The sequence below is a fragment of the Manacus vitellinus genome, unplaced genomic scaffold, assembly GCF_001715985.3.
Source record: "Manacus vitellinus isolate BGI_N305 unplaced genomic scaffold, ASM171598v3 scaffold_61_pilon, whole genome shotgun sequence".
Classification (NCBI taxonomy): domain Eukaryota; kingdom Metazoa; phylum Chordata; class Aves; order Passeriformes; family Pipridae; genus Manacus; species Manacus vitellinus.
In genome coordinates this window covers 750966-777319 of record NW_021940696.1, presented here as the reverse complement: position 1 = coordinate 777319, position 26354 = coordinate 750966, and the positions used below count along the sequence as shown (strand labels likewise).

The window sequence follows — 26354 nt, the reverse complement described above, 5'->3', positions numbered from 1 at the left end:
ACAGGGATGGCAGAGTCATTGGAGGAAAGAGGGACTTTTTTTTATAAAGCAGCATCTCCAGGGATCTTTGGAGAAATCCAGGTGCTGCCAAGCCTGCTCTGCACCTGCTCCTTGCTCTGCCAGAGGCAGCAGACTCCAGCCCTGCAGCTCCACGTTGGATGCTGTGCTAAGCAGGCTGCACTGCCCTCTGACCCTGCTCTCCTGGAGACACGACACATCTGCTCCTTGCATTCCTCGTTTGGAACAGGAGTCTCCCTCCCAGCCGTCCAAATATGCAGCTGCAGTGCCAAAGAGGCTTTCACAACCACGGCAGCAGTGGATGTGGGGAGGGTGGTGATGTCAAGGGTGGTTGCTGCAGCAACCCCACGTCAGGGTGTGTGCACCCTTTCTGAGAATGTGGCCGTGGTGCACACCTGACATGGAATCACAACCTCTGACGAGGTGGATGGAACACGGGGATCAGCTCGACTTTAAACCAGAAAAAACAGGGGGAGGAGAGGGCTAGGAAAGAGCCACAGAGGAATTTGAGGGGAACAATGGGAATCCATGAAGGACAGTATGATTAAAGGCCTGATCCTGCTGCTGCATACCAGCTCTGGGAGTGGCCACAGCTGACCCTGGTGTTGGTGGCATTTGACCACCAACATGCAGTTTCTTGCTGACTTGGTTTGACCAGACATGGAGACCCAACGGTGGAGGGAAGGCAAGAGGCTGCTCTTGCTTCCCTGATCTATGCCTAAAGCAGAATGGACATCTCTAACTGGTTAGAGGAGCTTTAATTAAACCAAAGTTGGAGGAGAAGCGAGGGTGTTGCTGAGCTGGTCAGTGGGGTGACAGTATCATCCACCACTGGATGGACCCTGGGCTCTGAACAGGTGGGGGACCCTGCCTTGTCTCTCTCTTTGGATCCACAGAGAGGATCCCAGTGGAAGGCAGGGAAAGACCATGGAGGTGTTTAAGGAGAGACTGGAGGTGGCACTGAGTGTAGTTGACTTGGTGGTGTTGGGTCATAAGTTGGACTTGATCGCAGAGATTTTTTCCAACCCAATTGATTCTGTCATTAGATCACCCTCTGCAGTTCTGTAAAAAAGGAGGAGAGTGACTTTTTCCCCAGCTAGAGAGTGATAGGATGGAGGGGGTGGGGGTAATTTTAAACTAAAAGACGAGAGATTTAGAATAGATATTAGGAAAAAATGCTTCCCTGTGAGGGTGGTGAGGCACTGGCACAGGTTGCCCAGAGAAGCTGTGGCTGCCCTATCCCTGGAAGTGTCCAAGGCCAGGTTGGACGGAGCTTGGATCAACCTGGGCTAGTGGAAGGTGTCCATGCTCATGGCAGGGGGTGGGACAAGATGATCTTTAAGGCCCCTTCCAACTCAAATCACTCCATTATTCTATGAATATATGATTCTATGATCTCCCTGATCTCAGTGACAGGCCTGCAGAAAGGTCTGGGGAGCCCAAGGAATGAATCTTTATGCTTCAGGACCCCAACACACCCTCCTTTCCTGTGGGAAAAGCACCTGAGTGGCCCTTAATCTGAAAAGGTGCCAAAGTGCTCTCTTGCCTCCGAGGAAGAACCAGACACAGCACTTACACTGCTGCATAACTCACACAGATCTCCAGGCTCCCCCCTGGATGGCAGCCCAAAGGTACTTTGTCTTGATTCAGTAACGCTCTCTGATGTGTGGGATCCACCAAAATATAAGGACATGTATCAAATTCCCTGTGTACAGCAAGGAGAGGGTTCAGCACGTTACAGCTTCCCCAACTTGCAGCTTGATTCTGTGGAACCAAAAGATAGGTCTTGATTTCAAGTCCCCCCCCATTCCCTCAGAATCCCAGAGAAACTCCAAAGAAATCCTCGGCCTTCCGAAAACACAAAGTCAACAGACTGAAAGGGCTTTCTCAGGGTGCCTCCAGACTGACAGCTGTTCACCAGATAAGCCAGATACTCTTCTTTTTTCCTTTTAACAGCGAAACCACCCTATGCAGGCAATCGATCCGATGTTTCTTGGTGAGCAGGGATAATTAGGTGGCTGTAACTATACGATACCAAGTGCTCTTGCTGCTATAAATAAAGGTCAAACACAAGACACTTCCTGCTACTTTTGCTGACACGTGGCTGCCATTTAGTGATTCATAAGCTCTACACACGGCTTGGCACACACAGGGGATTTTTTTTTTTTTTTTTAATAGGAGCTGTTTTCCACTTGTGCAAACACAACAAAGGATTTTAAAGGGACCTGCTTTGATCCACCTACACCACCAGCACAATCCAGCTGAAGGTAACTAAGGTGAGCAGGACCATGGGCTGTAGGTTGAACTGTGCACAAGTGGGAGTTGATCCTCTGCTGGCTTTCAGGGTCTTCAGGTTGGAAAAAGTTTAAAGCTACGCCTATTTTTTTATTTTCTATAGCATTTTTCTTCTCTCTATCAAAGTGGCTTGTGCAACTGCATAAAAACTGATAGGACTGAGCAGCAGAGGGGAAAATGGATGCTGGGAGATAGGAAAACCTGACAGTCTTTGGATAGGATTGTGGTGAGCTGTGGTCTTCTGGTCCACAGGCTGGGCTTTAGTTGTGAGATGGGCTCTGATGAGATTAATTTCATTGTCTGGACAGGAATGGGAAAAAATTGCATGTGAATTAAGTGCTTTCCCATGTTGGGCCTGTTCTGTGGTTCGTACAATGTACTTGGTAGCAGGAGTACAGGGGCAATCACAAAAAATGAAAAAAGCCCTTCATGTTTAGGAAGAAAACTGGGCATAATGTACTTGTTTCATCAAATGGGCGTTCTTGGTTTTGAAGAATTGTGTTTGAGTTACGTGAGATTGTGGTTATTTTATTTGAGACAACTTCTGTCCGTTTCTGTGGAAAACATCTGCAAGATTCAGACAAACCTGAAACATCAGGACATGGAGATCTGCTGGGTATTTGGGAATTTGTCCTGAAAGCAGTGAGAAAGAATGACTTTTTTAACACACTCTCACAATTTCTCAGACTGCACTACAAAACTGCCTTGTCTCCTCTTTTGATTTGTTTTAATGACCTCCTAAGAGGTTTCCAACTGGAACTAGACTGGGGGATGTGCACCTGTGAGCATGTAATTCCATGAAGGATTGTCTATTACCTTTGATGGTTAGTCCACTTAATTTCCTTCTGGTAACTTTATTTTTCTGCTGTGTACTCATGAAAAGTTCAGGGCAATGTTTTGAATTCTGTTGTTTGAGTGAATTCACCACTCAGTCATGAAATCATAGTCATGGAATGGTTTTGGTTTGAAGATGCCCTTAAAGATCATCCCATTCCAACCCCTGCCATGGGCAGGGATACCTTCCACTATTCCAGGTTGATCCAAGCCCCATCCAGCCTGGCCTTGAGCACTTCCAGGAATGGGGCAGCCACAGCTTCTCTGGGCAACCTGTGCCAGGACCTCTCCACCCTCACAGGGAAGGATTTCTTGCTAAAATCCAGTCTAAATCTTCCTTCTTTCAGTCACCTTGGGGTTTGCATTACAGCCCAGCTTGGAGTTTCCACTATGCTGGGGACCATTTAGATGTGCAGCAAGACCCAGTCCTTGCACAGGGAGCAAACAGCTGAGGGGAACAGGAGAGAAAAACCTGGCTAGGGAAGGGAAATCTGGAGTGACTGGCCAAGTGGGAGCCTTGCAGTCCATGGTCCTACCGACTGAATCAGGCTACTGATGTCATTTATTGAGGCTGTTTCCTGGTGAGGAAGAGACTCAGCCCCACACAGGTCACCAGCTGGTGCTGGCACACCCCAGAGCAGTGAATCACTGAGGCTGTTTGCTGAGTCCAAGCTGAGTCACTTGTGTGGACACAGACCTCCCATAAAATGCTCCTCTGTGAACAAAATACCCCCCCGGCTGGGTAAAAAACTCCAGGTCCCTTTTTTGGTGTCCTTTGCCTGACGAAAGGAGCATTTTGCTCAGTGGAATGCCTGCTCCTGAGGCTCTGCCCCATGGGGGTGTCCCGGTGCAGAGTGACCTGTGTTTCCAGCTGGCAGAACAAAGGCAGGGATCGTGTTTGCAGGCTGTTTGTTCAGCGTCCCAGTAACAGGACATCGGGCACCTGGAAACTCTGGCACGTCAAACTTGTATTTCATTATCTTTTTTTTTTTTTTTAAATTTATTTTCTTCTGTACCCTAAAGGAACAGGGGGGAAAAAAAAGAAGTTTTAATATGTTGGGGTTTTTTTCTTTCATTTCAACAAAAAAGCAAATTGTGCAAGGAGGGGGAAAAAGAGGTTCCAAGGCTAAATTGTCATCTGCTCACTTATAAATATTGGCTCAGATGAGATAAGTAAAAGCAGAATGTGGCCCTAGAGACTGAAGGAGAACACAAAGGAGGTCTGGAAAATCCTGTGTGCCAGGGACAGGCTAGTGAGGAAACAGCCATCCAGGGGCTCAGCCTCTACAGGGACTAGTGGCCAGCAAATGAAGTTGGTGAGATACGGGCTCCAGGCAAGCCCATGAAGGTGGGTCCTCATGCAATGGGTAGCTGAGCTGTGACACCTTTCTGAAGGATATTGTGGCTACAAGAAGGTCCAAGTGGTAAATGGGCAAGTGAGACGTGATGGAATTTACTAAGAAAGATCTTTGGGGATTTGCTAAGCAGACAAATCCCATCAGGCTCAGGACATCTCTTGAGCCTGAGGCAGGGAGAGTTTTGGGAGGACGTGTCGTATGTGTTTGACCCAACCTTGAGCACCTGCTCGGGGCCACTGATTTTATTTTTTTTCATCATGCTAACCTGGAGCAGCAGGAAGCAGAACAAGCTTGGCCATCAAAGCCACTGCACCTCACACCATGTGACTGGAGTTGGGAACAGCATCCTTGGTCACATGGGGCAGGAATGTGTTCTCTGCACGTCTCTACGTAGATAATCCCAGGTTTGAGATGCATCTTGTGAGGATGCTCAGCTTTGTCTTACATTTTCTTTTCCAAGTCCCTTCCCACATTTATCTGTACCTGCCAAAGGAGCTGCCCAAGCTGGAAAGGGCCTCGGCCAGAGCATTGACTGTTTTATTCTCTTAATGTGTCCCAGCAACACTGGGCAGCCAGCCTGGCATTTTGACTGAGATTTTAATGGCTTGCTATTACCAGTTCCCCTTTTCCATTTCTCTCCTAGCAACACTGGGTAATTTTACCTTTTTTTTTCTTTTTTTTTTTTTTAATTTTTTGTTTGTTTTGGTTTTGTGGTTTTTTGTTTTTTTTTTGGTTGGGGTTTTTTTGTTTGTTTTGTTAAACTCTTGTTTTGCCCTTCCTTTGGGGATTAGGACAAGGGGCATGGTGCCACAAAAGAGATTTGGGTGCCAGATCGCTGCTAGCGCCCGTCGCCAGCTGTAGTGTGCTGCTACCTCTCTCCTTCCCCACCTCAGAGCCAGGCAAACGCATTCTGTTCTTTTGGGATTATATCCTAGAGATCTGAATGTCACAGCAGGCTGCAGAGTTTAACACAGGAAACATTTGTGCCTGCTATTTAAGAGAAATAAGTTGCTCGTGTTTCCCTGGGAACCAGCCCGTCAATCGGGCTCGTTTGACTCCCCTGTTATTAAAATAAAATGTGAAAGAGCAAATGGGTGTGTTTTGCAAGCTGTAGAAGGGCAAAACGCTATCTGGGTATATTTTGTATCCAAAATACATATCCTTATGTAGAGAAGGAGCTACACTGGAGTGTTTTTCCAGCTTATTTCGATGGATTGTTATTCTTTTGGGTTACTTTTGGTAGCATGCCGTGTCTTCACACACAGAACTTGGAGCTGACTGTAAAAAAACCCCTGTAGCTCAGCAGTTGTCATATTATGTCTGTGTGCAGGTTACACACAACGCTTGCTCCCCTTGGCACTGGTTTCCTTGGCTGCCTGTGGGTGCACCGAGGCCGTGCTCTCTATTATGCTTCCTAGCCTCTTTCTTCAGAGCTTTTCTCTTCCCCCCAGGAGTGTTTTCACTTCTCATTTTGTTCAGGTTCACGGGAAGGTTTATCTTTAAGACCTGCGCCTCCTAAAGGCGGCAGGTTATCCGTGGGGCAGGCTATTTTTAGGGAGCGCAGTCCCAGGATGGCTCAGAGCCCTTGGCAGCGGACACGTGCGGAACACAAAGGCAGGCTCTGTCCCGGCTCGGCATCGCCAGGAGCTGAGACTGGCACGGGCAGGGAGCGGGGCACAGCAGAACAACAGAGCTGTTCTGGTCAGGGAGAAGGGCTGCAGGCTGGGAGCGGGGATCTGTGGGAATTGCAGTGCCCGGTGCCAAGGCAGGGGCTGCGGACACCGGGATGGAAACAGTGGAGCTTCTCAGGATTATTCCCTGGCTTTTGTAGGTATGACCCCTCGGCCTTTAAGGGGAAACATCCAAACTAGCAACACATTGCCCGGAAGAGAGATATATTGTTTTTAACACCGCTGTCACCTGGCCAGTGCTAGAGATCCAAAAGACTCGTAGGACTAGTTTGCATTTTCCCACTGTTCTCGCTGCCGTTCCTTGCGTTTTCCTCTGCTGCCTGCTGGGAGACAAGGCAGGAGCTGAGCTGCTGTCATCAGCAAAGCCTCCTCCCAGATTTCCTCATTCAGCCCCGTTCCTTTGTACCTGCCAAATATTCGTTTCCTGGATTCTTTGTGTTTGGAATAATTCAAGTGGTTGGGGTTTCATGTGAACTGTGATGAATTGGTGACAAACTGGGGGGAAAGGTTCATAACTGCTTTCCTAGGAAGGCAGGTCAGGTGAGATAGGTCTGGATCTCCTGGGAATAACTTGTGAAGGATGTGCTGGAGGTGTACAAAATAGTGATAAACTGCCAAGAATTCAGCTGTTCACTGCTTCACCCAATACAGGAACATGAGGGCATCGAGGGCTGGAGCACCTCTCCTGTGATGAAAGGTTGAGAGAGCTGGGGTTGTTCACCCTGGAGAAGACTCCAAGGAGAACTTAGAGCTCCTTCCAGTGCCTAAAGGGCTCCAAGAGAGCTGGAAAGGGACTTTGGACAAGAGGGAATGGCTTCCCACTGCCAGAGGGCAGGTTTAGATGGGATATTAGTAAGAAATTCTTGGCTGTGAGGGTGGTCAGGCCCTGGCACAGGTTGCCCAGAGAAGCTGTGGCTACTCCTGGATCCCTAGAAGTGTCCAAGGCCAGGTTGGACAAGGCCTGGAGAAAGCTGGGCTAGTGGAAGGTGTTCCTGCTCATGGCAGGGGGTTGGAACTGGATGATCTTTAAGGTCCCTTCCAACCCAAACCATTCTGTGATTGTTCTGTGCCTTTCCAGCCCAATTTTTCAGTTTCTCTCTCTCTTCCCCCTCCCCCCCCGCCTTTTTCCAAGGCATCTTCTTTGGAAGGTGGCTGGGGTACTGCCATCCTTCCTGGTGTTCCCCGGAGATGACTTTCTCCAGGATTTTTGAGCGACACACCAAGGCACAAGGGAAGAGGGAGTGCAGGAAAAGCCTGAAATGCTGACACCAGGATCTCTGCACCAATAGCCCTGCTCACCTGATGATGCTGAGGCCAAAGGTCTGGGAAGGAGTTGTCTCCTGTGCACTTTCTCTTTCCAGTACAGTCAGACAACAGCCTTGGCTGTACCAGCTCAGGTTGTTCCCACCATATATCCCAGAGAGTCCTGCAGCACTTGCACAGCCCATGGAAGATACAGCAGTTATCCAAGCTCCTTGCTGAATGATCCCAATGCTGTTTATAGGGAGGCACTGGGAGATATCCTGGCTGTGGGACAGCACAGCCCCTGGTCAGCACACAGGTGTGTGTGTGAGATAGTGCTGCCTTTGATCCCGCTTTCCACCTGGTCTCCAGGGAAAGTATTTCCAATTTTCCTAGTCCAAATGAAACCAAAAGGGTACTTTAGATACGAGAACTCACAGAAATGTAACCATGGGGGAGTTGTAAATTTAGCAGAGAGGAAGTTGTGGTAAGAATAAGTATTTGGGACTTTGCAGATACAAGCCATAAATACAAGCAGCAAATTTCAGGCATTCGGGGTGTGTGTTTGCTACAACAATTTATTGAGGATTGTTATGGATCTTTCATACAAAGGTATTTTTTTTTCCCAATTTTGTTGATTGGATACTTTTCTCAGCAGCTATATCCTTTCCAGGAATCCATGTAGGAAAGCCTGTAGCTCCCAGGATATCAGAAGAAATTACCATTTGAGCTTTATCATTCTGGAAATCACCTTCCTAGAAGGGAATATGGAAGAACAAACCTGAAAGGGGTAATTTCTCCTCCTCACCTGGGCTGGTTTTATTTCTAATCACAAAGGTGGGTTGGATCGTTGTTCTGTGTCTAGACTGTTTATCATCACAAGGAAATATTTATGATAGAGCTCCCTGTCCCTTGGACAGCTTGTCAAATGATGACTGAATAGCAAATGTCATTATTACTCATTCCCACGAATTGCAGCAGCTACACTGGGATGACTGGAAGGTCACAAAGGCTTTTTTAGCAAAGGGCAGACTCTCTGAAGTGACTTTTGAAACCGCCTGTAGCCTGAATATACTTTCAAAGGGAAGCTCCTGGGCTTTCAGGTTCCCTTTGTAGTCTTGGTAAAACCTTTCATTGAGTTATTGTCAGGGGAATGTGAGGAAAAGGGGAAATACACTCACAAGAAGCAATACTGTTTGATCTTTGCCCTTCCCTGTTGTGTTTGTGATCCACAGTCTTGCTTCAGATAGAATTTCTAGCGGGATTTTGTGTTTATGTCAGAATGTTTCTCCTGCGCCGGACGTGGTTTTGGTTTTTCTCCTGGGAACGTGTGTTTTTGTTTGACTGTTCAAGTGTTCCTCAAGTGGGTGAATGAATCATGGAAATTCTGTATTATGGATGGATGGAAAGATAATAAAGCATTATATCTGGGCCCTCCACGGTCAGTTTACTTTGCCTGCTTTGTGGGTAACAGAGATTAGTCTTTCTCTAGTAAACAAACAGTGTAGAGGATGGAAAACTCAGCTGGGCTGTCTGGAGTTGTTGTAGTTATTTAACACAGGTACTTTCAGACGGTTCTTGGTGTCCTGCTTGGGGAAACACAAATGGCTTTGTCACTGTGTGTCACCCAGCCCAGAGCAGAAGCCCAAATCAGCACCCAGCCACCCTTATGATAAAGAATCCTGGCTTAGAAAATCAGAAAGCCCTGTTCTAAGCTACCTATTTTCTGTTTGCCTTTGAGAGTTATATTTTAACTTGACAAGGGTCCTGCTAGATTTTAGTGTGGGGTGGATCCCTCCAAGATCTGAGCACGTGCCAGAGGCCTTTTCACTGCAGACCTGCTCTCAATGCACACGATGAACCTTGGCAAGAGTGGGCAACCTGTAAAGCACAACACAACCCCTGGCTTATATCAGGTGTCTTTGCACTGAGAGATTCCTGGCTTCAGGTTGATAACGGCATTTTAACCAATATTTTTAAATCTGAGGATGAAAAACACTGAGTGAGAATGGTAAGAGGCAAAGGCTTTTTACTCCAAAAGCCAGCAATGCCGTGTTTTGGAGCCTGGAGGGGTACTGCATGCTGCCTGTTTTTTCTTTTCCAGGCAGATGGATCTTTATTTTCCTAAAAAACAGCTTATACCAGGCTTGTTCCTCATCTTGCCTGACAGTTCTAGGAACGGGGCATTATGTTGGTCAATAGGAATCTGGAGAACAATCTCTTAATGGCTCTAAATCATTATTTTGCTTGTCAGGGAAAGAAAATAATCAATCCATCCAATAAACCTCCTTGGCCAGGCTTCAAACAGCCCCAAACCCAGAAGTACAGTTTCATAGAGTGTCCAGGTACCCTTCCACCCCAATTGTGCCCACCTTGTGCTCTCCTGATTTGTTTGCTGGACTCCCTTCCCCACCTGAATGTGTGTGTTGAAGGATGTGAGACCTGAGCTATTTCTGTCCATTCCTGAGAGATCTCTCCATGGTGCAGAAAAACCTCTCAGAAAGAGATCTTCCAGGCAATAATACACTTTTCTTTCTCCATTTTGATTATGTCTTGGGATTGCAGGTCTTGGCTATCGTTTCAGGTGTGTTGCACAAGGAGGTCTGTCTCCTCCCTAGTTCTTAGATTACTCTCTCTGGACATTTATCATTCACTTTATATTTCACTCATAAACCTGTCCTTCATGTGTTCTTCCCAGGAAAGATGCTTTATTTTCCACGTGGTCTATTCACAGAAGACAAGTATGAGTAAGTAAAATCAGCACAAAAAATGCTGATTTTAGGATTTCATCAAATTTCTTTGGAACTACTGTCTGAGCATGACACCAACCTCAGCCATATCTGTCATTTCCTCTTCCTTAATGCATCAAACACTGTATTAAACACAGACTTGCAATGTATTTTAGCTTTATTTTCCCCCAGGTTATTGCATTTCTGTGTACCCTCAAAATGCCTCATGAGCATGCCTGGGGCTTTGGGCTGGCTGGGCTCTGTTGCCAAATTTAAACTGGAGAAAGAGGGTAGAGCCCAGGGGACCCCAGCTACTCAGAGCTTTCTAGATATAGTTCAAATCCTTCAAATTGCAGCCAAGAGAGCTCAGAGCTGGTGCAGCCCTGCAGCACGGTTGTTTATTTGCTATGGAGGAAATAGAAGTGCCATTCAGTAGGAGTTGGCTCACCAGCTCTCCCAGCTGCTGGATGACTAGCATCCCTCATGGGTCAGCTTCTATGTGGGAACAGGGAGCACCAGTCTGTTCTTTGGGGCTCCTCTTTGTCTACAAACTAACAGAGCCTGGATTAGAGGCAGCCCTGGGGGCAGGTATTGCTCTGTGAGATGCTGAGGATTCCAGGCAGGAAATCCTGGCTTCCCCACTGTTCCCTCCAGACAGGTATCTCCAAGCTGGACCATCAAACTGATCCCATGATGATGATCTCGGACTCTGTCCGGTCTGGTGGGAAAGGCTGCTCTTTCCAGCCAAGGTAACCAACCTTGTTGCCAATTCCTCTCTTTGCAGATATAGCTGGTTAAAAGAGGCATATGGCTCATTTCCCTGAAGTCCTTTAATTTGCAAAGCTCTGCTTCCATCTGTAGGCTCAGTGGACACCCAGTGCTGAGGCTGTGGGGTGTGTGTGAGAGGGCAGAGCAGTCTCAGAAACCACCTTTCAAACACAGGGTGTGGCCATGAGATGTTATAGAATCACAGAAGGGAGTTGGAAGGGACCTCCATGAGGATCATTAAGTCCAACTCCTGAGCCTGCAGAGGACACCCCAAGAATCCCACCGTTTGCCTGAAAGCTTTGTCCAAATGCTTCTTGAACTCTGGCAGGTTTAGGGCCGTGACCACTGCCTTGGTGAGCCTGTTCCAGTGCCTGGCCCCCTCTGGGGGAAGAACCTTTTCCTAATATTCAACCTAAACCTCTCCTGAGGTTCCAGCCATTACCTTGGGTCCTGTCACTGGTCATACAGAGCTGAGATCAGTGCTGCCCCTCTGCTGCCCCTCGTGAGGAAGCTGCATACCCTGATGAGGTCTGACCTTAGTCTCCTCCACGCTGAACAAGCCAAATTATCTCAGCCCCTCCTCGTGTGGCTTCCCCTCTAAACACTTTGCCATCTTCATGCCACTCCTTTGAATGCCCTCTAATAGCAGTGTATCCTTCTTATATTGTCTCTTGTCCTACACTGACTGTCAAACACCACAGTGGCTTTGAGGGGCTTTGCAGGTATCGGTTCCAGCAGTGACAGCAGCAGTGAAGGGCAGTCAGGGAAGCGCAAGGCCTGGAAGAAAATGGTCTTCAAGGAAAATATGTATGAAATGGAAAAGTTTGCACAGTTATTTAACATCTGAGGGAAGCTGGGAAACCCAAATCCATGTTATTCTTGCTGTTTTCTTCAGGTGTTTCAGCTGGCTCAGCAACCTCAGCCCAGCTGTGCAGGTGTAAAACCTCTGGCAGGCAGCTGGCCGTGTTTTATAAAGCCCTAAAATGCTTGAAGGCAGTTTGCAGACATGACTGATTTCTATCCAAGGTGCACTCTTTCCTCCAGACTTTCTCTCCAGGCATCCAAGAGCAATTTCAGCCGGCGTTTAATGGGAAGGCTGCAGGATGTCTGTGTGTTCCAGCTCTGTGATGGATCCTCATCCCGTGTGTTACACATTGCTCGATTCTGGTCACAATTTTTTTTTTTTTTTTTAAAGAAGATATAACTTAATAAAACATGCTGTTTACAGGGCTGCTGCTTGGAGAGGAGACTTTTGCCCTGTAGCTGCACCAAAGGCATCAAACTCAGAATGAGCAGAGCTGTCTTCCCTCTGCTTTAGGGTTCTAAATGCTGTCTCCCAGCTAGTGACAATGGAATAGCATTATTTTGGCTTTCCCCTCCCTTTGGGAGAGATCTCCATGGCAGAGGCTCTGTGCCTCTATTTAAGGGTGTGTATATATCATATTTAGAACCACAGAATGGTTTGGGTTGGAAGGGATCTTAATTCCAACTCCCTGCCCTGGGCAGGGTCACCTTCCACTAGACCAGGTTGCTCAGAGCCCTGTTCAACCTGGTCTTGAACACTTCCAGGGATGGTGCATCCAATATGTACCACATATTATATATATAATATATATTATACATATAGTGTATATTTATTTACACTTGATGTGTTATTATATATATATTTAGTATATGTATGTACATATGTGTACATATATACACATTATGTATACATTATGCATTATATGTATATATGTATTATAGTATCTATATAGTGTATAGTGAGAGTTTATATATGCATATATATACACACACTATATATATGAATTATAGTATCTCTATATTTACTATATGTATTTTATATATCTATATATACTATATAGATACTATATATATTGTGTTAGCTGAGTGGTCTGCCTGAGGGCCACTGTGGGGTGGTGCTGGGACCCCCACTGCTGTACCCTACCCCTGAAGGAGGAGGTAGGGGGTTTATTAACCCTGAGTCTCTGCAATGGGCTTTGGCTGAGACGTCCCTTGTTCTGAGGCTGCTTGCCCTGCAAGAGGGACATAACCCTCCAGTGGATTTTAGAGGTCTTCGGGCTGAAAAAAGCTTAAAGCAACGCCTATTTTTGATTTTCTATAGCATTTTTCTTCTCTATATCACACTGCCTCGAGCAACTGCATAAACACTGATAGGACTGAGTGGCAGAAGGGGAAAACGGACGCCGGGAGATAAGAAAACCTGACGGCGTTCGGAGAGGGTTGTGCTGGGCTGTGGTCTTCTGGTCCCCCGTGGGCTGGGCTGTAGTTTGTGAGATGGGCTCCGATGAGATTAATTTCATTGTCTGGACAGGAGCAGGAAAAAAACTGCACGTGAATTAAGCGCTTTTCCACGCCGGGTCCGTTCTGTGGTTTGCAGAACGCCTCGGAGCGGGGACACCACAGCAGCCTCGGAGCGCGGCGGCGACCGGGAAGGGCGAAAAAGACCCTTCGTGTTCAGGAAGAAAATCGGGTTTAACGCGCTCGTTTCGTGGAATAGGTGTCCTTAACCTTGAAGTTTCGCGTTCCAGCCGCCCGGGCTGCCGGGCGGGGAGGAGGAAGCGGCCGAGGAGGAGGGGGAAGCGGCGGCGGAGGAGGAGGCGGGGCCGCTCGAGGCGGAGCCGGGGCGGGCCGCAGGGGAGGCGGCTGGAAAACAGGCCGGCGCTGGTTCTGGCCCCGCAGTGCCCGCAGCCGCCGCTCAGCAGCGCCGGGAGCCGCTCAGCCGCGGGAGGGCAGCGAGGCGAGAGCCGGGCGGGCGCCCAGACCCCGACAGTCCCCTCCGGCACCTGCACAGAGAGGTACGAGCCGGGCGGGGGGCGGCGGCGGCGGCGGCCCCCTGGTCCCCTCGAGGGTCCCCTCGGCCCCCTCAGCGGCACCTGCGGCCGGAGGGCCGGTGCCGCCTCGGCGGGGGCAGCCCGGGCGGCCCGGGGAGAGAGCGGGGGCTGTCTGAGGGGGCGACCCGGGACCCGTCCCCGACACCCACCTGCCCACAGCACTCCAGGGGCCGTTCGCTGCGCCCCATCCCACACACCCACCTGCCCCAGCCGCTCCAAGGTCCGTTCCCCGTGCCCTGTCCCACACACCTGCCCGAGGCGTGTGGTTCCCTGTGTCCCATCCCACACACCACCCTGACGGTGCAGCCCGGTGCCCCGTCCCACACTGAACCCTGAGGGAATATTCCTTGCACCCCATCCCACACACCGTCCTGAGGGGTCACTCCCTGTGCCTCATCCCACACACCGTCCTGAGGGGTCACTCCCTGTGCCCCATCCCACACACCATCCTGAGGGGTCACTCCCTGTGCCCCATCCCACACACCATCCTGAGGGGTCACTCCCTGTGCCCCATCCCACACACACCAGAACACCCCAGGAACGTGCCAACCCTCGTTCCTCAGACCCTCGACACCCCAGCTCAGGTGCAGAGCAGGAGGCTGCAGGTGCGGTGTCATCCCTGCCCCTGTTTTTGGGGAGGGTGGGAGAGTGGATCGCTGTTTCGACTCAGGGCAGAAAAGCCCGTGGTTGTGTCGGGATTTTGGGGTGCTTTGCATCTCTTTTCCCCCCTCTGTGTGTTGATGTAAGCGTATCTCCCGCACGCGATGCGCGCCTCCGCATTCCCCGCCTTGGCATTCCAGGCGATGACACGAAGAGGAAAGGTTAAGTGGGGAAGTCACCGTGGTCGGGATGTAAATGACGAGCTGTGAAGGCTCGCTCGGTGTTTCTTGTTTACACAAAGCTGTTACAATACCGGGGGCTTGGCAGTTCGCACCGGTCTGGCGTTTTCAGTCAAATCCATTGACTTCTTCGGAATTGCTCCTCTTTGAGGTCGCTGTGATAGATGAGGGGTTAGCCCTGAACTCGCGGCGCTGAAATGCACAAAGCCAATTGTCAGCTACCGAACCTGCCCTCAAAACAAAGCATTTCAGCAATTTACATCCTCACCCCGAGACGCGGAACTGCTCCGCTGGATCCTTGCTCTGATCACCCCAAAAAGTGCTGTGTGTGGTGTATGGACGCTCTGCCTCAAACCCGGTGCCGGGGCCAGCTGTATGTGCTGATATATCAGATGTAAACACAAGCTTTATGTAAAAGCGAAACCATATGTATCAGCTAACGTGCATCCACTCCACGATCCTGCACAAACAGAGTCGAGCCCAGAGCTCTGTCCTTAGCTCACCCTGTTGATCCACTTTTCCCGTAGCCTGTACGACGCAGCCCTACTCCCAGAGTTACCAGACAGGTTTAGTGGAGAACAAGAAATCAGCCCAGGAGCATTTCTGTGTTGTGCAAGAACGCTGTTATGTTCTCAGTCCTTTACAGATGTTGTTTTATTGACTTAGTGATAACATTTTGCTCTCCTAGGTCCTTTTCCCTTTCCAGACTGTTAGCCCAGCACTTACTAATCTTTTATGGCACTGCTGTGGAACAGATGTACCGTGTTTTGTAGGGAGTAGCAAGCTCCGTGGTTTCAGCTGGCTGTGCCTCTAAAAAAAGCCAGTGCTGCCTTTCCCCCGTGCCGCTGTTGTGGAGTGGGTAGCTGGACTAGGAAGCAGTTTTGGATGACTACTGAGCTGGCAAAGATCCAAAGGTCTTGTGTCTGACTCAGTGCCTGGATCCAAATCATTGTGTAGTTGCTCAAATGTTTACCTGGGCATCTTTTGGTTTGGAGGAGCATCCAGCTGGTATTTTGGCTGAGCTATGTATGGGAATGGGCGCAGAGTTCTGGGGCTTTAAGTCCTGAAAATGCTGGCTGATGTTGTTAGCTGTGGTTGTTTTTCCTTCTCCATCCTTTGGCTCCATGGAGCAGCTGCTCTGGAGCTGTACAGCTTTGTGCCACTCTTCCCTGGAATGCTGGGGTGTGTGGCTGGAACCCCACAAACACACTGCAACATGTCCTGGGATCCATGAGGGATCCCCTGTCCTCATCTCTGCTGCTGCTGAAAGCACTCCTGGATGTCCCTCTCTGGTTTGCGCTGAAAGGGCTTTCTCCTGTTGTGTGTCTCCCACCAAAATGTGCTGTCATGAGTCAGCTGTGGTGTCTCTGAAACCTGGGATGTAGGGATCTCACTTGACTCAGTGGGGTTGAAGGAGTTGAGGTGGAGTTTGGAAAGCTCAGTCAAATTGTTAACATTCCTCACAAACAGGGGACTCAGCAGCTTACGGGCTCCCCACAGCATCCTTTGGTCTAAGAGGTGTGATGGGGCTTTTACTGACCTCCACCTTTGCCAAGTAGTGCAGTTTGGGTTTTTCACCATCTTCCATCCCTCAAATGCTGTTGGATTCCTGCCTGTCTCTGCCTCAGAAGGCTGGAGGAGTATTCCTGCATCCTGCTGCCTGCCTCCAAAGTGTATCTGCCTGTCTCTCAGTGCCACTTATATCACTTTGTATTTTCTGCTCCTGTCATCCCACGGAAAAGTAATCCCTTCTAATCAAATCTGAGGTTCTCCAGCTAAATTCCTGCTGGCCCAAATGAGTTCCCAAGGAGAATGGTGATGCTGACTTCTGAAGTCTGTGGATTTACTTTGTGTGATTGGGTTATACAAAAAAGAGAGAGAAATTATTTTCTCTGTTCCTTTTACAAATGTTAAAGCACAGCCTGCTGTGTTTCACAAGTCTCACCGCTGTCTCCTTCTCTCTCAGTAATTGTAATTAACAGACCAGAAAATGGAAAAATGTAGAAATACCTTCTCCCAGTGGCCACAAACATTAGTCCTCTCCAGAAGTTAATGAAGTCAAGTCTATGGAAATTAAATAACTGATTTTTTAAGCTCTGTTGGTGAGCTAAAACATTATGTCAGAGGGATAAATAATAAATTAAAGGGGTATAAAGATTGCCTCTTGGAACTGATGTGGGTGAAGAATGGATTTGAACTCTCCCTTCTCAAGAGGGAGTCTAAACCTTTGGCTTAAGGATGTGGCTTAAGGATCTGTCCTTCTCTGCTTGAGTGCAAAAAATAATCTGTAGCACAGCAGTAACATGGGAGGGGGATGGTAACCCACCGTGGGAATAGGGAATAGAAGCACTGCCATAAAAAAAAAAACCCAAATGCAACCAATTCATCCCATTACAGACTCCTGAGAAGCAAATGATTTAACAAATGGCATCTCGAAACCACCTTTGTGGTTTTTCCAGGCCATGTTACCGTCCTTGTTGTCTTGCTGTCGAGGGCACATGAAAATTTCCAGCCACCTTGATGCTGTGTCCCGTTCCCATCGGCTCTGTGGATCTGTTGGCTTTGCTGTGCTCCCCGTGGAGGGCCTGTGGGTGTGTGCACTGGAGTTTATAGGAGTCGCCATGGAAATTAGTCTCAAATCTCTGCTTTATATATATATATATATATATATATATATATAATATATAATCTAATATTTCAGTGGTTTCTTTGTGTTTTAAGAAAAGATTCCAGAAATACCACGAGTGGGAATATGAACTGCTCAGAAAATAAAACTTGGTGGCTACTCCAGTTACCACCACGTGCACGGGTGGCACCTGAAGAGCACAGGGATGTGGTGCGGCTCTTGCACGGGGGTGTGGCTCCATTCTGGAGGGTGGGTTTTCAAGAACCTTATTTCGAGGTCCTGTTTTTGTGTCTGTGTACAATTATAAGCATAATTTTGGGGAGTCTGTGAGGTTCAGCTCCTCCCTGTACCTTGTGAAAGGATGTTGCAACCTGTAATAAAGCCTGTTGAGGTTAAACTCGACCACGTACGACTGACTTTTATTAAAGAGGAGACCATCAGTCGGTGTTGCATTGGGTTGCTGTACAGGATGTGTGCTCCTTAGGGAGTTCATGGCACAGTCCTTCCCTTCATCTGACCACATGTGGTGCCCATTGCATCACCAAAATACACAGTGTGTTCTTTATTTATTGCATGGGAAAAAAAGGCTTTGGATACTAGAGCCAGAACGCTGAGGGACCCCGGGCTAGGGGTTGGACTGTAGGTGAGTGCCTGAGAGAGCTGGGGGTGTTCAGACTGGAGAAGAAAAGCCTCTGGGGACGCCTTCCAGCATCTCCCAGGGCCTTAAGGGGACTCCAAGAGAGCTGGAGAGGGATTTGGAAAAGGGCTTGGAGTGGCAGGACAAGGGCAAATGGCTTCACACTGACAGAGGGAACGTTTAGATTTGGTATTGGGAAGAAGTTCTTTACTCAGAGGGTAGGGAGGCCTTGGCACAGGTTGTCCAGAGACACTGTGGTTACCCCATCCCTGGAAGTGTTCAAGATCAGGTTGGGTGAGGCTTGGAGCAACCTGATTTAGTGGAAGGTGTCCCTGCCCGTGGCAAAGGGTTTGAACAAGATGGTCTTTAAGGTCCTTCCAACCCAAACCATCCTGTGATTGAACCAGCAGCTCTGAGCTGTGGATAACACACCACACAGGGTTTTTATAACAACATATTTGCCATCTGAACCTGACAGCACTGTGACAGGGACGTTTGCTTTGGAGGATGTGCTCTGTGTACTGGTGACCTTTTCCTGGGGAAATCTTTAAATGCAGTAGATTTTAAACCAATGGTGGTGTTTGGTGAATTTTAATCATATCCTTGGTTTTAAGTGAAATTTTAGTGTTTTTTTTTTTTCTTTTTTTGGTGGCTGGAGTTTTTGTTTTGAGACATTTTGGGGCCAGGGCCATGACGTTACAAGGCTGAGATGTGAGGGAAGGTGAGAGGTGCAGCAGGGAGCGATTTGGCACCGGGAAAGGCCTGGGTTGCTCGGAAGGTAGTGAGATGAGCTCATCAGCAGGAATGTAATGCAAGAAGGGTCAAAAAGCTCGTCCTTGCTGTTCATGCTGGAGTTTGATCCCTGAGCTGTTCCCGGCTAGGTCTCTGCTACCAACCCATCCTTTAAGGATTGGTTAAACAAGGCAGCTATTGTTACTGCTCTGGGATAACTCAAAATGATGGTGGCTGGGAGCTTGCTGGGCCTGAGGGAAACACATTTTGCAGCCCGGGGGTAGTGATTTACACAGGGCTTTGGTTGTTGCATATTCCCTCTTCGGAGGGGTTTTCCACATCATGCTCTGAGACCATGTTAATCCCACTTCCAAGAGGGAGAACTGGAGGCCATGGAGCAGATCAGTGGCAGAATGGAGGTTGCAGTGAGTGAGGAGAGTCTCAGCTGTGGGGAGCCCAGAGAGCTGCAATGACGTAAACACAGACAATTTCAGCTTGTGGGGAATTTTTTGCTTTGGTCACATGCATTTCTTTTATGCAATAGGTCTTTAAAGGGCTGCAAAGTCTTTATAATGGTTTGAAAAGTTCATTTAATTCCACTTTTACTTCATGTGTATGTGTGTGTGTGTGTGTGTGTACCTACTGAGTTCAAAGGCAGGAACTACTGTTTAAGGAGTAGGAAAATATTTGTTTTCCTGGCTGACGAAGAAGAGAACTAAGTGGATGTAGATAATTTTTGAAGAATGGATATTTAGTTATTCATTTCTTCATTCATTATTCTGCATAATGCCAGATTTTTCTTTAGTGTGTCCTCTAGATTGAGCTGAGTGGCCTGGAACAGCGTAGGTTTTGCTGGCATGCTTGGCATGACTGAAATATTGGACAGGATATAATGATGTTTGCACACTTTGAGGAGGAGAGAAAAAAAAAAAGGCATGTTGGTTTGGATCATTTCTTTTGTGAAGTGCCTGCTCAAGCTCCCTTGTAGCTGATATATCCAGAAAATGCCTTGTGCTAAATGAAGCAGGTAGTCCTGGCCTATCCTTAAGCTGGAAATTGCATAGGAAAGGAAGAGTTTCGTTCTTTTTCTAAGAGTCAGTTCAGTTTAGTTCATTTTTTGGGACAGGTGGGGAATGGATTTTCTCCCAAGGCCCTCATACAGGTGTAATATGCAAGAGTTTCTGATGTTTCTGTTGGATGGGCACTTAGTCTGAAGCTGAATTAAAAATTCTCCTCTCCCATGGGCATGCATGTTCCAGGATGTAGGTGTAACCTCCTGCTTTGATCTCCAATCTTCTTCTAACAGGATTTTCTTTTTTGGAATCTGACAGGGCTGTGATCCCAGAGGACTCTGCGGGGAGGACGTGTCTGGTAATCCTTTGCTTGAGCTCCTGAAGCTCACAGACCCTTTGGGACAGCCTGGGAAGCTGGAGGGAGCGTTGTTGTGCAAGCCCCTGGTTCCAGGAGTGGAACTGCACAGAGATGTTTTCTCTGAGCTGTCCTGTCTCTGACTGCTCGTTTCCTCTCTTGCATAACTGTTCTCCAGCCCTGGCAGGGCACAGACTCTAGGGTGACTTACACAATTTTAAAACACTACTTCTAGTAAAAGGGTTCACCCCATTCTTGTGCATGTCCTGCTGTGACTGTGGGTGACAGGTCTTGGTCAGGGAACCCACACACCTGGCAGTGGATTATTACTTATTTTTATGGGGTTATTTTTCAGTTGGATCCAATCTTTGGCCTGTCCCGTGACTGCTGCTGTCAGCACCACAGAGACAGGGCTGTCCTTAAGGACAGTGCAAACTTGGATCTAAGGTTTCTGGAATTGCATAACTGTGCCCTCAGATGTGCTGGGGTGTGCTGACAAACACACACATGTGTGGGTATATCTGGGATGTGCTCCCAAACACACACACATGTGGGGTTATATCTGGGATGTGCTCCCAAACACACACACATGTGGGGTTATATCTGGGATGTGCTCCCAAGCACACACATATGGGTATTTTTCCCTGGGAACACTTTCTTATTGTGTTCTTCCATGGGCTGATGCGACTGAGAGCTTGGAGATTGACTTTGGATTTGCAAGAATAAGCCAGGAGGAGTTGGGGGGAGACTGGGGAGGCATGTGAGGAAGCAAAAGTTCCCTAAAACCCCTTTGATAGGCCAAGCTTTAAAGCTGAGGTAAAGGTTGGTACTTTGGAGGTTGCAGTTTACGCTCTGCTGTTTGGATGTTCTGATCCCACAGAACAGTTTGTGCTCTTCATTAAATGCTTGCAGGAGCACAGAGTCCTCCAAGCAGACTGAATTGAATGTCCCTTTCTTGTCGTGGGGAGCTCACACCATCTCTCCAGTGTTCCAGTGGCATCTGGTGTCTCTGTTTGGGCTTTGAGGAGGACTTGGCTGAATGTGACTGTGGGCTTTAGGGTGAAGTGTTGGGTCATTTATCTTTTTGTGTCCGGATTCCCTTGGGGTGGGATCCAGGGCTGAAGATCTTACGCATGAAAATAGTCCAGGGAGAAACAGAAGAAAGACCTAAGGTAAAAAAAAACAAACCACCAAACAAAAAAAAAAGAGAGAGCTGCTCTGACTGCAGAGTGAGATGGGAAGGAGGCAAATGGGAGGAAAAGTGTGGATTGTGCTCCTGTTAATAACTATCTCCATGCTGTGGGGTGGGAGAGGGGCTTTCTCGTTGGGAAGGCTGTGCTGGGAAGCTCAGGCTGTGCCTGTTCTGTGAGTCCAGCTCTATGTTGTCTCTATTACTCCTCCAGGAATGGAGGAAGCAGGTACCATGTGGGAATGGGCAGCTGCTGCACATGGGATCTTACAGAGTTTCTCCAGTGTATGATACAAATATCAGGGAAGCTCTTGTGCTCTGGGGCTGCTGTTGACATGTTCTGCTGTCATGTTTCTGTTACAAGCAAAGAGCAGCGGGGCCGGAAGGGACCTTAAGTTGTCTAATCCGACCTTCTGCCCCAAGACTGGGTCAGATCTATCTAAACTTTCCCAGCAGATGTTTGTCCAACACAGTTGTTAAAAGCCTCCAGTGATGGACTTTCCCCGTCCTCCTGGGGTGATCCTTGAAAGTCCTGCATTGTTCTTGCCATTACCAAGATTTTCCTAGTTTCTGACTTTGATTTCTTGTGCTGCAGTTGGGGATTGCTGCCCTCTTGCCCTTTTGTTACTGTACAGAGTGAGCTGTTCCATCCTCTGGAGCAGCCTTTGGGAATCTCTGGATCGTGTCTTTCTTGAGCTTCAGGGCCCAAAACTTGCCTGGACCTGCCTGTAGTGAGCCAGCAAACACCATTTTGTGACTCTCATGTGGACCTTGGGGTATGATGGATGCATTTTATTTTTGGACAGAGCACACATAAAGTGTTTTGTCACAAAAGGTTTCCTTATGGCTTCTTCTTTCTACCCACTATAGAAACAGGGCACATGCTCTTCTTGCTCAAGTGCTTTTCCACAGGCATGTGTTATGGATTTCTGGCTGTTCCAGAGTGGTTCCTCCCTGTTGTAAGGTGAAGGTCCTTGCCAGCTGCTCAGACCAAGGCTTTGCCCACGATTAGCTCGATTGCAGCTCAGGCATTGTGCTTTCCTGCTCTGACCTCCCAGCTGGAGCTCAGGAGTGACCTTCTCTTCTCCCTCCCTGCAGTGGTTACTCTCCCTGCATCTGATTTTGTATCTCCTGTATCTTTGTTTCCATGAAGGACTCGGTTATTCATGCATTTCTAAAGCTGGTAAAGCGTGGATGTGAAGATTATTCTGAGAGCGCTCAGACATAAAACGTGACAGAAAACGCAGCAGATAAGCACTAGAAACATTATTTACTAAGGTAAACTGCTTCACTTTATTGTGGGGGGGGGAAGAAGGAAAAACTTGTCTGTGTATATTGTTCCAGGCATTTTCTCTGGATCTGTTAACACCTCTTATACCTTTCAGTGGGAGAGAGTAGGAAGTTTGTGTGAAAGGTGTGTCTGCACACCTTTGTCCTGAGACAACTGAGGAAGCTCTCACCAAAAAGGAGGCTGGTCTGGACAGGTCTGAAACATCTCTTGGCATCAGCTCCTGTTTATTGCGGTGGGAAGAGCAGGTAGGGAGGAGCAGTCTGGATTTTATTGTTTGAACTATCACTATGTATCTTCTTTGAATTCCTCACAGTTTTCTCCAGAGCTTCTGTACAGCTTGCATAACGTGAGTCTCCAGTTTCTCTTGTTCTGTTTCCAGTGGCAGTGAAAGTTTTTAGTGTTTAATTCCTTACTCTTTTTTTCTCCCTCAGTTACAGATGCTGGCAGCTTTAGTCATATGGAAGGTATTTTATTGACAGCTTTTGAGTCTAAAGTACTTGTTAGCACTGAACAGGTGTAGAGTGATGTAGACTACTGGGCAAATTCCCTTGTTCAGTGTTCCTTGATAAAGATTTCTTAGAACTGGAGATTAACTGAGGTGGAATAGGACATCTGGAGCTCCCTTGTCTGACCTCCTGCTCCAGACAGGGCCAGGATCAAAGGTAGGTTTTTTGTGAACATTTCTGATCAAATTTTGAGCCTTTTCCAGTCAAGTATGGCAGGTTGATGCCATGCTTACTACTCTTGTGGTGAGGAATATTGTCCTCTTGTCTGATCAGAATTTCCCCCACTGCCAGTCATGCCCATTGTTTTGTTGCCTTTTGTTTCTACCATTTGAGTCTGGCTCCATCTGTAACCCCCCCCAGTTAGATAGTGGAAGGTGTAAGTTGAATCCCCTACTAATTTCCATTTCTTCTCCAAGTTTAACAAACCCTGTTCCCTCATTCTCTTCTCTTCCATCATGTTTTCCAATTTGCTGGCTCCTGCCTTTCGAGCTCAGTGATCCAACCAAATTTTAACCAGAGAGTCACAGAATCACAGGATGGTTTGGGTTGGAAGGGACCTTAAAAGACCATCCAGTTGCAACCCCCTGCCATGGGCAGGGACACCTTCCACTAGCCCAGGTTGCTCCAAGCCCCTTCCAGTCTGTCCTTGGACACTTGCAGGGATGAGGCAACCACAGCTTCTCTGGGCAAGCTGTGCCAGGGCCTCCCCATCCTCATAGAGAGGAATTTCTTCCCAATATCCAATCTGACCCTGCCCTCTGGCAGTTTAAAGCTGTGTGTTCCACCCATCCAATCCGTATCTCCCCGTTCATGAGAACAAGTTAAGTGTCTCTAGGATGGTCACACTTTAAAAGATCTGCTAATGAGGGAGTTGCTTCAAAACAGTGAAAAATTTGTCTATTGTCAGTGAAAAACTGACCTATGTGGAACTTTTCAGTGGGGTGAGTGAGCTGGGAGAAGGGGGGTGAGAAGTAAAAGCACATGGGATTCTAAAAAGTAGTTTTTGGCCTCTTCTTCTATGTTGATGAGCCCCTGGTCTTTTGTTCTTTCCATACACATTCATGGCCATTACCTTTGTTTTAAACAAAGATTAAAGCCAGAGGGTTAAACTCAGGAGAGTGAAACTCTGAATTTTCCTGCTGGATTTGGATGGAGGAGACTCCCCTCAGGCCGTGTCCTGCTTGCTTGCCTGAGCTAGTCTGTTCTTAGGAACATGTCTGGCTTAAATGGACCCAGCTAATCTCATACCTGGTGTTTTTTAATTTTGTTGTTCTCCACAGGATTCTCTCAGGTCTGCTTTCACAAAAAGCACAGCAGCTGCACACAGTGAGCACCCGAGGGCAAGACTTTTCAAGGCATAGCTGAGTCTTTCTGTGCATCATACCCTGAGCTTTGCCTTTATTCAGCTATGGGACACTGTTGAACCTCCCAGTTTTGCCTTGACCCTCTCAGAGTCTTTTCTGGAGTCTTGCTGAATAGGAAGTTGCTCCCCATTTTTGCATTTGTACCTGTGACTTCCCTTGCTCAAGTATTTCCTCTTGTCATAACTAGACCAGCGCATCAAGATAATTTAGAAATTGAAATCTGTACGCCACGGTGCTTGCAAACCCTCCCGGCTGAATCATCTGCTGGGTTTGTGGCCATACATTCCAGTCTGTCATCCAGACTGGTAATGAAAATATTGCACAGCCCTTGTGCCTGGCTGGACCCGCTTCCCAGTGCTCTCCCAGTTAGGTAACAAACCCTTGATAATTACGCTCCGAGAACGGTGTTGTCATGCAGCCGTTTGATGGCGATTGCATCCGATTCGTGTTTCCTTACGGGAATATCGTGTGAAACAGCATCAGAGCTAATAAAGAAGCATTTCTGAATGTCCTTATCACTTCTGGACGTTTTTCTTTGTTGCTCCATAGATTTCTGAAGCTGGAAGGGACCATAAAGGTGATGGGATCTGCCCCGTCTGTACTGAAAGTTTAGGTGAGCAAGTCACAGCAGATTTATCAGGAGTTTCGTAACAGGACGGTTGCGATGTGACAGCTCCAGGAGATCAAGAGGAAACAAACGTGATGTGCTCATGGGTCCCAAACAAAATTAAACAATTACCTGAATCCAGTCTTCAGAGCAGCCTTTGAACCAATCCCAACCCTTTTTCTGCAAGGGCTGGAAAAATAAGGAACGTGTCTAATCCGTACCAGGTATCAGCCGGCAGTTATCGGTGCCTACGTGCTGCTACTCAGATCTCGTTAGCTGTCTAATTGGATAATAGGCAGTACACTTCACAACTACATAAGTTTATTAAGCTTAATCTGCTTTGGAGCAGGGAGGGGAAGATGTGCTCGGTGACAAATGGGCACAAGAAGATGCACAGTGGGGCAGTGGTGTAAATACGGGGCCGTGTCCCCCTCACTTCAGTTCCAGCAACTTCCTGAGGCAGGGGCTCTGTATGTCTGCAAAATTTACAGTAATATTTGAGTCCCAGAGCAAAGAGTTGCAGCACTTTCAGACTTTGCCCACGTTGGCCAGGCAGCTTCACTTTTAAAAGCACAGTTTTTCTAGTGGTTAAATCCTTCTCAGAGGGGACTTTTGATAAAACGTGCAGGATCACTTTGTCCCTGTTGATTAATCCAATGTGTTATAGCAAAGAATATGCTTCTCTCTTTCTGTGTGTGTGTGGGACACCTGGACTTTGCAGCAAGTTCCTGGTCCTAAAGCTTGTTTCCAGTACATGAAGCTGTGCAGGATCAGAAAGCTTTCACAGGAGTTGGTATGACCAGTTCTATACGTGGAGGGGAGGAACCTCTTTGATTATTAAATACTCTTCCCTTTCTTTCCTGAGAAGATGAAATTACTGCAGTTACCCAGTTCTAAACTTTTGGAGTGGATTGACTCTTCAAAGGCATAACGAAAACAAAGCCAGACTTCTGTAGATGAGTGTTTTTATTTAAAGATGTGTGAATATGAGCACATTTCATGAGTTGTCACCACCTGTTATATTCTCAGGAGAAAGTTCTACAAGGTGCAAAAGATCCATCTGCCAAGGGGATCTTTAGCTCAAGGTAATGGGAGAGTGACTGTGTGAACTGTGTCGTGTCCAGATGCTGGATGCCTTTGGGATGGATGCCCTTTGGATGGATGGAGGGTTTTAGCACAAAGCTCAAGCTGAGCCCAACTTTTGGCCCTGTATCTTGGGTGAGCTGCCTACAGCTTTTCAATTATTTCTTACTTCACCTCATCTGAAAAGTACCTTCACCTTGTTTTGCTGTCCAGCATCTGCCTGTAGTTGGCAGGAAAGACAGGAGCAGGCCTCTTAATCTTCAAGTGTCTTAAGGAAATGTAAACTCTGCTAAGTGTGCTTATCACAGAGCAGCTCATTTAC

General features: G+C 47.7%; 1 protein-coding gene across 1 annotated transcript in view; it reads left to right on the top strand.

Annotated features, from left to right (window-relative positions):
* The first annotated feature begins 13644 nt into the window (after positions 1 to 13644).
* The window catches only part of SMOX (spermine oxidase), a 51155-nt gene continuing 38445 nt past the window's right edge, over positions 13645 to 26354 (top strand). The window contains exon 1 of the mRNA XM_018083199.3: positions 13645 to 13754. The gene's annotated coding sequence lies outside the window, so the exon portion shown is untranslated. The remainder of the gene's footprint in view (positions 13755 to 26354) is intronic.